At 51.4% G+C, this 14,572-nt stretch overlaps 1 protein-coding gene across 1 annotated transcript in view; it reads right to left on the bottom strand.

The window, feature by feature from the left end:
• The window catches only part of Vn (membrane-bound neuregulin protein vein), a 276,994-nt gene that overhangs the window by 5,538 nt on the left and 256,884 nt on the right, over positions 1 to 14,572 (bottom strand). Inside the window, exons 6-8 of the transcript XR_013087358.1 lie at positions 3,519 to 3,593; positions 2,805 to 3,162; positions 716 to 927 (exon numbers count right to left, since the gene is read on the bottom strand). The gene's annotated coding sequence lies outside the window, so the exon portion shown is untranslated. The remainder of the gene's footprint in view (positions 1 to 715; positions 928 to 2,804; positions 3,163 to 3,518; positions 3,594 to 14,572) is intronic.

Genomic DNA, 14,572 nt, shown 5'->3' with positions numbered 1-14,572 from the left:
GTTAAGCCGGCAGCCGGAATTAGCGGTTTTACGGTGATCTCGCCGCGTCTGCCGGGTCAATCAAATATTCAACGCTTAAAACGAGACTAGGGTAGTAGATAGCGCTGATTCATTTACCCCGCCGTGTCCTCCCGCAATTTCTCATCCCGAACGAAACGGAAGAGACGAGATCAGAAATACTCGGCTGCTCTGTTTTCCCCCGCAACGTTCATCCCCCTTCCATCGACGTTATTTCGCCGCGGTTGTTACTTCTGCTCCTCCTTTGTGCTCGCGGATGAAGCATCGTTCCGAACGATCATGGTCCCTTTCGCCGCCCCTCGGCTGTTTGTCCCGGTTCCTCCCCCCAGCCACAAGCAGATCCATCTTTATCCGAACTCGGCCGTTCCGTCCTGGGTATTCGGTATAACAGAACGTCTCTGGTGCACCGGCTCTCCCGCCTTCTCCTCGACAAACGAGCGACCGAAGTCGGCTAATGGAATCGGCGTGGCCAATGACAGTTTACCCCCGTGTTTGCCTCGCCGCCGTCGGCCAAATGGAAATTCCGTTTCGCCGGTATGCCACGCCGATTAATTCCTCCAGGTGGCATTTTTGCTTAGAGAGATCGGTCGCGCGGAACGTCCTCTTCCCCCTTCGCTTCGTTACGAATTCACCGCGCATTTGCTGGCTCGATAGAGCCGAGAAATTGAACGGGGGTTGGGGGATGAATAATTCTTACCTGGCCGGGACGATCCGTTGTACGGATGCTGCCGGTGGAGAGGACGTAGGTTGCTGCGCGTTTCACAGGGCGTCCTTCAGCCGGAAATGCACGCTCATCGGCGAGGGTTCGATCGAACTAGCAGTTGACGCTGTCGGGCTGTCGACGGTCCAGGACGCAGGACGCGCTCGGGTGGCGTTGGTCGGCGAATCGTTTCGTCTCCTGGGGCTCCCCTACGGCAGGAAGTGGCCGTGGAAATTATTCGTGGGGCCACGCGAAAGGCGGCCCCCGATGGCTCGGCTACCTAGGACTTTCCGGCCTAATTAGCCCGGATCCATTAAGTTTATCTGGGGTCATCGAGGTCGCCAAGTTCCCCGGGGAACCGACGCCGCCCCTCCGCGGCCCCGTCAGGATGAAAGTTCGGTGAACGGGAGCGGCTGAGATAACTCCGGACTAAGTAGCGAATGATTAAGCCGGGAACACCGTAGATCGTATGCTCCTACCGCGCCTCTGAATAACGATTAGTCCGTTTCGCTGAATCCCCGGAATACCGGCCTCTCAAAGACTTCGCCTTTCGAGATTCATTCTTAACGAGGTTCTTTACGGGCCGAGAGAATGAACGCTCCCGGCTTGTAATTAAAAGTATTTCGCCGGGAGTTTAAAGGGGAACGAACGCCGGACGGACATGCAAATGGGACCCCGGTCGATTCACCGCGGGGGCGGACACGACGTTGCACGCGGCGCAAACAACCGAGGGATCGGTAATAGATGTGGCCGACAAATTTGTTTTTGCCGGTCGGCGGAGGGCCGATAAAGCTCTTTGCTTCTAATTAGCGCGGGCCATTAGGTTTATCTATGATCGTTAAAGTCACCGAGCTTCGTTCTTGCTCCCCGGCTGGGCGACGAAACGGTTCCAGGGGCGGCCTGTTCCCGCGCAATTATCGAGCCCCTGCTCGCCTATTACTACGCGATCACGCCCGACGAGCGATTAAAAAATAATCCCACGGCCGCGCGCGGCGCGCCGAATAAAGCGGGAGATTCGATTTTCATTGACGCAACCGCCCACTGCGAATTGTCTCTGTGATTCGTTTCAATCACAGCCTGCGAGCGTAGAACGTGTCTTTGAGTCTCTTTTTATTCTCCAGCGTTTCAAATCGAGTAACCCTCATCCCCGTTGATTTTTCCCGTCGTCCCTTGGCGGCGACAGTTTCTAACGGGTTCCGCCAACGCAGTTACCCTAATACGGCGATAGTCAGCACTTGTACCGTCTTCAGATTCGAAAGCCGCAAGTGTCCTATAGCCGGCGAGCATCGGCTTTGAGACCGTGCTAAGTTAGCCGGGTTACCGCACGTTGAATAGTTTGCAAGTCCATTATAGCGGCGTTAAGGGCGCGTATCTTGCACACGCTGCGCCGAGCGCAAGTATTAATCTTTCTGACCTCTCAGCGGCTAACTAAGGGTTACCAGCGGCGGGAAACTCGTCGGCTTCGCTTTGGAAAAAGAACGGCGAGGCCGGGGTGAATTGAAGCCGGAATTTCGCTACGATTTGCACCGATTAAATTAATCCCGGACTCGCAGCGAGAAAAGAGAAGCTCGGGGCGTTTCAAAGGTTTCATCTGGAAGCGGTGGAAGCTGCAACGATCTCTCCCGACGGTCGTTGCGAGCCGTTTCTCGCGAGGCGCGCTCTCGCCAGCCGCGTTTCGGGAGCTCGCCTTTTCTCCTTGGCAGGTTTTTTCCACGGTGCAAAGGTTGCAGCCAGTCGGCAAAGAGCTCCGCGGCGGATATCGCGGAGCTCATATCCCAGGGCACTCTTTCCCGTCCGTTCCTCCTTTTTCACCGGCGCTCCCTCTCGCGAAACGACCATTCCTCCGCGCTCCCTCCCCGTGCACCGCGTCGCTATCCAAGGACTCCAGGGCCGGCTGAATATTACATCGGGTTCCGCGTTTCTTAATCTAGCAATTACTCCTCCAAGATCACGGGAACGTGCCGGAGCTATGCACGAAGGGGGATGAAAAGAACTGCGTCTCCTTAGGTACTAGGGACCTCGGTGGTTCCTTGTAGATCGAGCAGCGCGAGCATTCGCGAATGTGTATGCTGCGTGTGACACTTACCTCTGAGGATCGACGGCGTAGCCAGGCGCTCGTCGCGGGCTCGGAACGAGGCAACGGCGAAGAAGTAGAAGTAGAAGAAGAAGAATAAGTAGAGGTAGACGGTGTAGGGAAGGCAGGGGCAAAGTGGAGAACAGAGTGTGCTCGAGGGTGGATGGAGGGACGCCCCGGCGGGCAAGGAATCGCGTACGCTCGAGAGGATCGAGCGCGCGGAGCAATGGGAACGCCTTATAGAAGAGTGAAGAGCCCGAGGAGAGCGGAGAAGACGAGGACGCGTATGTAGGAACCTGAACGGGTATCGGGAAGGGATGTGGGTGAGGCTACAACAAAACAAAACACGATGAATGTCCCGATGTGCAAGCTGCAAGCACAACAATGTCAGGAAGATCGATGGTTAGTCTTTGTCGCGTTGCCATGCCCCGCGAATTACCTGGATAGATGGCCCAGACAACGCGCCCCCTCCCTCCCCCGATAAATTCGCCAGCGACGTTTAATATTCCGCCGAGGGTGGACGGCACGGAGCGGTCCCCCCGCGCGGTTCGTGACTCGCGGCAGCCTCTATCCAGGCGATTCCGCGGGGATTTAAATTAGAAGGTTGCGCTATTGGATGCACCGATTAGAGAGCGCAGAGACGAGTCTCCTTCGTCTCATTTCGCGCCGTTAACTAGGGAAGATCTAGCGTTAGCTGCTAAGGGAGGCTGTTAGTCGTTAATTTACCTTGACAGTGCCGCTAGATGCGCTAGAAGCGGGCGAGCGTCACGTCCTCGGCGAACGAAGAGAACTTATCCATATCTTGGGTTAGCGTGAATAACAGAAACACGAGTCGATTAATCCTTGAAAGCAGAATCGTTATAGGCAGGGACCAGGCCTCGGCGGTCCGTTCTTCCTTCGACTTCGAGTCCCTTTAAGGTCCGCGCAAACACATCCGTTCCGTGTCAGTACCGTTCCGAACGAAGAGGGGCGTAGAGGGAGGGTCTCTTCTTCTTACCACTGGCACAACGGATACGGAACTGACACGGAGCGGACATGTGTGCGCGGGCCTTTAAACCCGGTCGAAACGGACGAAATGGGATCGCCGAAACCCGGCATTAGTCGGCGACTTAGGGAAGGCATTCGCCCGGGAATTCTCGTGGGAAAGTTTGCGCGTGCGTTTTTGAAAGCGGGAGGTGTTCTCGGCCCTCGTACTACACCGGCGGTCGTCTTACGGGCTCTTCAGGGCTCTTGGTCGACCCTCAACAGAGAGAGGAGCGAGCACGAGAGCTAGCACACGGGGTCGAGAAACGGTCATAGTTCTATTTCCGTCGCTCGTGAATCATTCCCGCTTCACCTATCTCTCCTAACGCCGCCCGGTATAACGCGGTTATACGGGCCCGCTGAAAGATGCTGCGTCTCTGATAAACTTCCGCCGAGGACGATTCCGTGGCCAGAACTCTCGGGACCAGAGGGAAGAACGTCCCCGTGCGTTTTTATTCCGGCAAGCTACCGCGGGCATCTGCCGTGGAAACTTGGATAACGGAACGAAACGATCGATACTCCCGGCCGAAATTTCAACGTTCCCCGGTCGATCACAAGCGACGTCGTAACGACGGGAACTTGTTCGGGGAATACGCCACTAAACGGACCGTTTCCGCACCTCCGACGCCATAAATTCCTTCGCGGCGAAGTCGCTACGACCCTCTAGTATCGCTTTTAACGGCGCGGCCCGTTGTCAAAGTCCTCGTTAAAATTTAGAAGTCTCGAGTAGTTCCTAGTAGTTGGGATACAGTCTACGCCGCGTATGTTCGAGTGCCCTTCGCCGCTGAAATCCTTGGGCAGCAATCCGTCAGCCCCGTTGTGGCGTACACGTCGATGGTTGAGCGTGATTCGCGCTTGCTGATTCAGCCCTGCTCCGATCGCGGACGAAGCGACTCGAATTAACGAAAAATCACGCGGGACGCGGCGCGCCGAACGGTCGGACCTGGAGGATCTAGATCTCGGTGGCTTCGATGGGGGCGGTCGCTGCATCGGCCTGCATCGCGGCATCCAAGTGTATAACGGGACGATAGCCTGGCCACGGTAATACGTATCAGACTACATTTCACGGTTGATCGAGGCTCGGCTCGGCGCCATAGACAATTTCCCAAAGGGTTCCAGAGCGATATAATGGGGTGGCCAAGGGTATACCCTGCTGCTGGGCCACGTAACTCTATCGCATTACCGTTGACCCGACCGACGAGGAGGAGGCCAGACGCTCGCTCGTTCTCCCGGGGTGAATTCGTCAATGGCCCCGTCGACGCCGGGTCGAGGGTAATGGGGGCTACTCGGCGTGGAAGGGTCAATTTTCGGATTGTGCTTCGCGGCACGTACGTCGATCGTGCTCGGTTGCTTCGCGATCTCCGTTGGCTCAGCCCCGGCCTTCCTCGCAGCTAAGCAGCGCCGCACGTCGCGCCTCGGCTCCAGCTGCTTGAAAGGGAGCTTCCCGAAACGGGGGCGATAGAAAAGTACAGCCACGAATCTCGTTTAGATCGTTTTCTTGATTTTCACCGTTCGCGCTGGCGAGGAGACTTCGCAGTTGCTTCTGGCTACCCTTGCCTCGTATTCCAGGCATTCCAGGCGTGGTATTACCGCTGTTACCGGTTACGCTGGTGCAATTCCAGCTGTGATAAGAAGGAGGAGGAAATCGTCGGTTGGGAGCGCATAGATCTCTGTGCGGCTGGTAGGAAGTGTGTCGACGAGATGATCGCTGGACGGCCTCGGTGTCTGGCCGGTTGGCTGGACTCGCTCCGCCGAATGTCCTCGGGGTCGTTATAGTTTAATGCGCGGGGGTGGCGTCGCAATGTGGATTCATTGTCGGGAAAAGCGTCGGGGTACGCTCGCTCGTGTAAACATTGCGTATACCGAGCGGCGAGGAGCGAGAAATCCTGCGACCGCGTCATATACCCAGCCTCTCTCCTTATATCCGTGTGCCATTACCCCCGGGGACATATGTCCTTATACCGGCTCCGTGAGCTTTAATGAAAGCCATAAAGCGCTCTCCGGATCGTGCTTGCGGCCCTATAGCCGGCCGTACTGGTTACGCGATGGGATGTGGTCCGTAGGTACGGCCTCGAAGGTCCAGACACGCCGTCCGCGAAAGCTCGATTAACAATTGAAGCGACGAGCTAGATAACGGGGGTTGCTCGGGGAAAATATCGCCGCCGGTGTCGGTGAATCTCGCTGGATTTGGATTAGCTGTGGCCGGAGTTAGCTTACGGTTGGGATCCGGACTAGTTTAGGGTTCCTCTTTCGATAACGCTGCGAACCTATCGCCCACACGACGCACAGGTGCAAAGCTTTTACCCCACACTTACGCGCAGGGCTCCCTGAAACGCATTACCGCGCAGGGCTCCTCGAATTTCCCGGGCACGGGGCTCAAGCGAACCGTAAGCAAGCCGTGAAAACGAGGAAATATCGAGCTGCAGTTTTTCCATTCCCCGCCGACGAGATACCGAACGTTCTCCCGATTCCTTGAAACTAACGCGTCCCGCGGGGATAAATTTCGCCCGCTCCGTTTTTAGAGGGGGCCGCGAATCAGCGGATCGATTTCGCGTTATGGCGCAAAAAGGGCTGAAAGAATCGTCATCGCGTTTCACGAGGCTCAACGAACCACGGGAATGAAATTCATCCGCTTGCCCGTGAAAATGCCATTCCGCTCGATCGAACTTGGCCCTCGAAACGTATTAATTCCGATTTAATCGCGACCGTTCCATCTCAGCCCCGCCATCGGCGAGTTACCGTTTCGCCGCCGCTCCATCCGCGGTCGATGCCGTTCTCCCTTCATACGCTTTAATTTAGTGACCTTCCATCGCGCAGGCCGCGTTTTAATTCGTTCCTTTTGTTCCGCCGACCGGATCCATCATCGTGCCCCCCCGTTCTCCGTATCCGAGCCGGCGCGCGCATTGTTGTAATCGCCCTTTGACGGTTTTGCTAAGTGAAGTGCACCGGCGACAATTTGTTCCAAATCCCGCGAGCCCGCTCGCACAATGGCCACCGTTTCCGCGCGAAACGTCTCTGTTCGTCCCAACGAAGCGGTCCGCGCTGCCGCGTTAAATCTTCCGTTCCCCATGAATCACCGAGTATCCAGCGCGAGATGAATAACAACGCCGGATAATCGCGCGTCCTCGAATCGGCGACGCAAGTCCGCGGGGAAACGCGGCCGAGATTGTCCGGGCGAAGCCGCGGGAGAAGCCGATCGTATTCTCTAGGAACGATCCTGCGTATAAAACGGGAATCGACAATACCGCCCGGGCGATAAATATAAAATACGTTCTTTAGCGACACGCCTCGGGCTCGGGGCCGCCGTTAGTGCTCGTCGAAAGGTCCGTGGAAAAATTTATCGGTACAATTGGACGCGCGCGACATTCCGCTCGCGTTTGCCGGGACAGTCGGAGCCGTCGATCCGCCTCGCGAGCCTCTGAAAAATCGAATCGCTCGGGTCGCGCAGCATTCTCGCCTCGGTGATATCCAGCCTCGACCGCGGACCCTTCCATCGGAGCGTAGCGTCGTATTCGTATTTCCACGGGAACGGCGCGGCGTAAAACGCGAATCGATGAAACCGCAGTGACCGTAAAACCCGCTCGGATCTTACATATTCCAGGGAATTATTACCGCTGGACCGGTACGCGTGGAGCGAGCGTCGAAACAAGGAAGACATTCGCGCGAAACGGTCACGTTGGCCACGATAACCGTTGGCCGTTGAGAAGCCGAGCTAGTCTCACCTATCCGCCTTAAATTCCGACATGAAATTCTTCGGTCGACCACCGCGTTGGAGAAAGCCTGCCGCCCGGACCTACCATCAACGTCCGCCATCGGTAGCCTGCTTAACTCCTGCCGGATGATAGCAGACGGCCGAGCAGGAGGCTCTTTACGCTCGTATTTATCAGCGAGCAATAAGGTCGAGTGGAGCGTCGTCGCCTGGAAGGACGAGAGAGCTCCGGGGGGATCGGGATGTCGCGACGTCGGCGTACTATCGTCGTAGCCGGGTGAACGATCCGGCGTCTTAACGGTTCGGCTGCTCGTCGAATGCTCGCATAACCGGCTGGCTGCAGCCGGATTTTCACGCGAGGACGTCGCTCGTAAAAGCCGGCGCGACGCCGCGCCACGGCCGCGGACAGAGCCGAGCGTCGCCCTCTCGCATAATCCCGCCCACGCTTTACGACCGTTTCACCTCCGCACCGGAATGACATAATGCAAAGCGAACCAAGATTTACATCCCATTTGGCTTGCTTGCCGCGATTGTGCGCGGCGGCGAGGCCGACGCTGCCTTCCTACTCGTATTTCGGATTTTCTGCCCGTCGCCTTCCCAGCCGACCACCTCCGACCCCTTTGTTTTCCCTTCCCAGAATTATATCGTTTCGGGGGCTCGGCCCGCCATCCCTCTTCCACCCTCCCTCGCCCCTTCCCTCGCGCAATTACCGACTCCTCCACCCCGGCCACCCCTCTCCCCCCCACGGGGGCAGCGTCGCGTTTTTTCGCAACGACACGTCGCGTCGCGCGGTGATATTTTTTTCACTCCCCCTCGACCGGTACTTGTTGCTCCCTTTTTCGCCGCTCTGTGCGCGTAATTGCGCTTTAACGGTCTCCCTCCTCGTCCCTCTCTCTGCTCCCGGCTATCTCGCCTTCCCTTTCGCTGCGGCGATTCGTTGTCGAGCTCTTTCCTTCTTTTTTTTTTTCTTTTTGTCCTTCGGCGAGGGGTGTCTTATCGATGCGTCGGCGAACAAAGGGGCGCGTCGTTGCCCTTTGACAGCGCCGTCATCGACGCACGCGATCGCGGCTCGCGGCGCGTGACGCTTCCCATCGCACCGTGGCCCCGCGGGTCGATTCGCCCCGAGCGGATGACGAAATGCAAAACGGCCAAAGATTTGCATCCCAACTGGCTCGCTTTACGCCGCGGTGCCCGCTACACTTCCCTCTATCGTTCGATTATGCGAACGTCCGCGTCGTCACGGCCGACGTGCGTCCACGTCCACCGCGCGGCATAATTTCACGGCTCGCACGTGATGCCCGCACTCGCGCCAGAACGCGCGTCCCGCTGCCGCCTGCTGACAATCAGTTTCGGTTGTTTTTTTTTCCCCCGCCCCGCGAAAACGCGCCCGAAGACGGATTTCCCCGGGGGTCGTCGATCGATCGATCGATTCACCATCGGGAACTGTGTGGCGGGAGAATCGACGGAATCGTTTCGATTATTCCAGCTTTCGGTTCGCAGATTTCAGCTTTCAATCATGCAGCTTTCACTATTTAAGGATGTATCGGATGTATAATATTGCCCTCCTTAGTTAAACTGTCCTATCTAGCATTTTTTCATTTTTTTAGATACGTTGAAATATTTGATGTTCCACGCGTCTTTTACCTTTTAAGTAAAGTTAGAAAACGATACGTGCTTCGCAAAGATTTATAAACAGTATAATGCATTTAACCTAACTTCTTTCTAAATGATTATAATATCTTATCTAAAACGATTAATCAATTGGTACGGTAATAATACGTCACCTACCGGAACACCTTTTACAAACAATTATATTAAGCTGTTACGAAATAATGACAACATGTTTTAATTTGAATGAAGGAAAATAAGGACGGTACGAAGTAAATGATAAAACTTCAGTTTTCTCGGTTGTTTCAAAATGTTGGATAGGACATTTTAACTAAAGAGGGCAGAATATTAGACAAAAGTATAGGAAATTTGAAATACTTGAATATCTTCGTCTTGCGCTTAGTAAATCTAGATGTAAGGAACTCGAAAGACAGCTGGAGTCTTGTTTTTACTCATAGAGAGGGATTTTTCACTTTACAAACGCTTTTCCAAGCATTATTTGTTGAACATTTGCCAATGAAAATGCCCTGAATTCGCAATTTTCTCAAGTTAAGGTGAATGTCCCAATTTCTGCTCATGTCCCCATTTCTGCTCATTTCGTATTTTTCTTATTATTATAAGCGTCACGTTTGTACTATAGTTACAGGAAAATAAATTTAAATTATTTGAACATTTACGCGAGTGCTGCACGAGCTTGGGATTAATCAAAGTGCGGCATAAGCAACGAGAAACTTTTAAAAGCAGAGACTCATGATTTTTCGACCGTGTTTTAGTTGATTGTGGTAAGGAACAGGGGTCACTATTGATATTCGATAATTGGACAGAAAATAGTTTTTGCAGTAAAAGTTCATATTTAATAACAAAAATAGATACCGTATTGTGCTCTGGATGTAGATTTTTTTTTACTATTTTTGATTATTTTAAGTAGAAAACAGGTGATTAGCTTTAGGGTCAGGTGAATCACCGTCGTGTCCGCATTTCTACTCACCAAAATTTTAGCAATATAACCTGACAATTCAATATATTATGGTGTAACCTTTATTTCTATTCGAAAGAATTTTATTTTTTGTTTATCATTATTTTATGCTTTACTGTTGTGTTAGAAAACATCTCCATTAAAGGTGTAACTTATTTTAACCTGAAATGGCAACATATTATGTGAGCAGAAATTGGTACAAATGGTGAGTAGAAATACGTAAATCGCTATTTTTCGTGAGCAGAAATACGAATATTTAAATCGTTATATTTAATTACAATTTACTAGTACTTAAACACCTTGAAATATCTTTCTTAAATAGTTTTCGACTGGTTGATTTATTCTTAAAGAATTAACCAATTACTCTGCAAATTTTGATAATAAACAAATTTTTCACACCTTCTTTCTGTCGAGTAACCTCTTAAATCAGCAGAAATTGGGACATTCACCTTATAATTTATTTCTTTAAAACGGTGCAGTGAAAACAATTGAAACTCAGCCGATATTTTAATCTACCCACGTACTATATGTACAAAAAGATTGAAAACATTGGTACCATTTCTTCAACATTTTTTCAACGGTTTGTTTCTGTCAAGATCGTCGATTTCCATAAGAGTACTTGTAAAATCAGTGAAAATTAAACTCGTTATAACTCAGCAACCGTTTAGCGAATCTGTTTAAAATTTTTGGAGCACATCAGGAAGATTAAAAAGAGCAATCTCACAAATATTCATCAACTTCGTATCATTTCGAAGATAGATCCGATACAAAATGAACTTAATCAGACAAATGAATACCGCGGAAAGAGGCAGCAAATGCCCACAAGTCCTACAGCTTTCAATATTTCCTAGGATCTCGCGCCGGCGGCCCGCCTGCGCTCGTTATTCAACCTCGCAAATATTTATTGAATCGTAGTATTCGATAAATCCTATTGTTTGCCGGGCTCGTATCGGTTCTCAAACGCTGCACCCGTTATTTACGTATCGTACTTTCATTCGACTCGTCCTCCCTCTCCGGCCAATCGCCGTAATTGTTTAACTGCTCCCTAATGGCAGAAAGCTTTTTCCCATCTCTCGGAAGCCCGTTTCCATATTCGTTTCGTCGGATATCCCGTGCAGCTTCATCGATCTATCCTCTCGCAGCTCCGTCTTCCCGCTATTAATAACTCTCTCCTAGATAGCACGCGCGACATGCTGGAATTAAGAATTATCCACGGAGCCTCCAAGGCCTCTCTATCTTTAAAAGAATCCTTCTCCATCCGCTCCTCGGCGCCTTCTTCCCGCGCGATCGTATTTTCATCAGCGAGCACCTGCTTCGCGCGCAAACCACCGCTCGGCAGAGCTGCGGAGCTTCGAGGAACAGTCGCGAATGTTTTTCTGTCATTAGCGTAAGATCCGGGCCATCGCTGGGGCGAGCTAAACATTTGCCCTCTCCTCGAATTTTCCAAGCTTCCCCGTCAATATCCCCGCGATTTTTGGCTTGAAACGTTCGCGTTATCGTCGATCGTTCTCTTCCACGTGACCCCGATGCGGAAATATCGCCCAGTTTTGGGTGAATTATTAGCGGCACGCGGCAGGTCGCGTCAATTCCATTCGTAATGCATCGCGCGTGCACCAGCGAGCGGGCCGGCTTCATGGGGCGCGAAACTTCCATCGATCGTCGAATTTTTGAAATTGCGAGTCGCCACGCGTGACCCCGCGCGTCGCGGTGGCTGCTCTTCAAACAAATAGTCGAACCGTGGTGCCGATTTTTTCCCCATAGTTCCAGCGGTGAATTTTCGCGATCCCGGTGACAAGAATTCGCAACGGTGGTTCCGATTCGACTGGGGGTGGGGCCGAGAATGCGGCCGAATCGCGGGAAATTTTTCGAGCGTGCTGTCTTCAACCATCCTCCCTCCCGCGCTTCCGTTTTTTATCTGCCCGCTGGATCGACCATAGACAGCTCACCGTTCGATTGTCCGACAGATTATTTCCCGGTACATTACGTCGGCGGATCGCGTGCCACGCGGAGCGTTTCCTGCCCGCCGGTTACTCGTCGAAGGGAAATGAGAGAGCGTAGCTCGCGAAAATCGTTTCCCCCGTTTGCCAGGATTCGAGCGGGGACGTCGTCCAAGTAATTCTTCCGTTAGCGTTTACTGTGAAAGCATCGTTAGGCGAAGCCGACGAGCTGTTGGTTCTCACGTAGACCATACGTCCACCGCGTTAACGCAAATACAGCCTGCCCTATGAATAACAGGGTGCAACGTTACAGTTGACGAACAAACTTCGAGGTGGCTCGAGTTTTCAAACGGCGCTGGTGAAGTTCCACCTCTGATGCGGAATTAACTCCGGCCGATCGCTGTTGCGTATCATACCGGCACGTGTAATTCAATTTCAACCAACTACGAGGCTCCACCTACGTAGAGACAGTAATTTTTCGGGGAGAACCATCGCCGTCACTCCAGATAGTTTTAAGGGGTTATACATGGTCAGGAGGCCGAAAAGAGGCGAATGTTTGCGATTTTTTTTTTAAAAAACGGAAGCATATATTTTTACAGAGCCTTTTGCATTTAAAAGAGCAACATTTAAAGAACATTTGGTAATTTTTTTGTAGACAAAGATTTACGTTTATAATAAAATTGCAATTGACATCCAAGAAGCCTTTTTAAAAGAGTTGTTTTGGAGTGAGCACTGCCATTCGGAACTAGATTATGTAAAATCGAAAAAGAAAAAAGATTTCGATAATATATTAATGTATCCTCTGATTCGCGGAGGGAATTTCCGAAATATTAATTAAAAACAAAATGCTGGCTATTTAAAGTTGAAGCGTAATTGCGTGGTTTTTGCGCGAACAAATCAGGACTTCAACTTTAAACAGTCGTTATTTTGTTTTAAATTAATATTTCGCAAATTCCCTCTGTGAATCAGAGGATACATTAATATACTAACGAAGTTCTTTTGTTTTTTGATTTTAAATAATCTGGTTCCGAAAGGCAGTGCTCGGAAAATGTGTGCAATTTGTGGATTTTTTTACATGTCAACGGCTTGATGAATATGTCCCGCTTTTTAACTATGTCTGCATAGTATTATGAACTACTTAAAAAAAAAGTTTCAGTTAAAAAACTTTTGTTTTTCGGAAGTTATGCATACATATCCGAAAGTCTCTCGATTTTAGACGGCTAAACGGTGAGCCTGAAAACAGCTGTATGTCGTGTCTGAATTAAAAAACAATAAATTCTTCTTATAAAGTATGTCAATAACTATCGTTCAACGGGGCCAATTGTGAAAATTTTGAAAAATAAAGAAATGGTGAGAGTTCAAAGGTAAAGTTACATTTTTCTAAGAGGAAAAGCCACCATTTTCTTTATAAATAATAACCGGGGAATCGGAATAAAAAAAGCCCTCGTCGGACGATGTGGAATCTTATTACGATCCTGCATGCAAAATTGGAAGTGAATTGGTTGAACGTAGCGCGAGTTTTTAGGCCCACCGTTTAGCCGTCCAAAATCGAGAGACTTTCGGATATATAAGCATAACTTCCGAAAAACAATAGTTTTTTAACTGAAACTTTTTTTTTAAGTAGTTCATAATACTATGTAAATAATAAAAAAAACCCGGTAAATCTTCATCAAGCCGTTGACTTGTAAAAAAATCCATAAAATGTGCACATTGTCCGAGGGTTGAAACGGGTATACCCCCTTAAACAGCCTCCCGATACTTCTGTCCGCACTGTACAGAGCTCGGACAATTTTCTCCTCATCTTTCCCTTACATCCAGGTGTATGCAAAATCCCATGGAAAGCGTTCTGAAAGGACGCGGCGCGGGTTGCGAACGGCAGCGGGCGGGTCGAAGTTTGAAGCATAGCAGGAGCTGAACTGCGATCGGACCTAATTTGACAGCGGGGATGGGGCAGACGTGGACTTACAATGGGAACGGGCACGAGCGACAGGCGATAGCGCTCTCGCGCGCGGTTAATACGACAAGACTAATGAGAGGGACACACCGTCGATATGCGCATTCGACTCTCGTCTCGGATACGATCGTTCGAACTCGCCTCTAATTAAGGCGTTAATGAAGGGCTTCACCCGGAGGGGACGAGGAGAGGGCGGGGGAGAGAGAGAGAGAGAGAGAGAGGGCGGCGATGATTCTCCTCTTTCAGCTCTCTCCTCTCGTGACTTTTCTGCCGGCATTGCAGCCACCCCCACGGGAGCCAGGCTGCCCGAGAAAGGGGTGGCCGATAGTCGGGCGAGAATTAATCCTACACGCGAGATGAACGATGGCCGTGGAGCACGCCTATGCACGCGCATCCGCTATTGTGCGCCGCCTGGCCTGGCCCCGTTAATTAAATCATACCTAAATAGGGAGCTTTGTTTTCCCTCTGCGAAATTTCCAGGGATAAACCGGCCGCGACACAGTTTGATGCTGGGGGCGCAGGCAGAAGCGGACCGGAGCGGGGCGTTCCCGCACAGTTCCTGTTCGTGCTGGC

Source organism: Andrena cerasifolii, chromosome 16 (assembly GCF_050908995.1).
Source record: "Andrena cerasifolii isolate SP2316 chromosome 16, iyAndCera1_principal, whole genome shotgun sequence".
NCBI lineage: Eukaryota > Metazoa > Arthropoda > Insecta > Hymenoptera > Andrenidae > Andrena > Andrena cerasifolii.
This window is presented reverse-complemented; position numbering and strand designations above follow the sequence as displayed.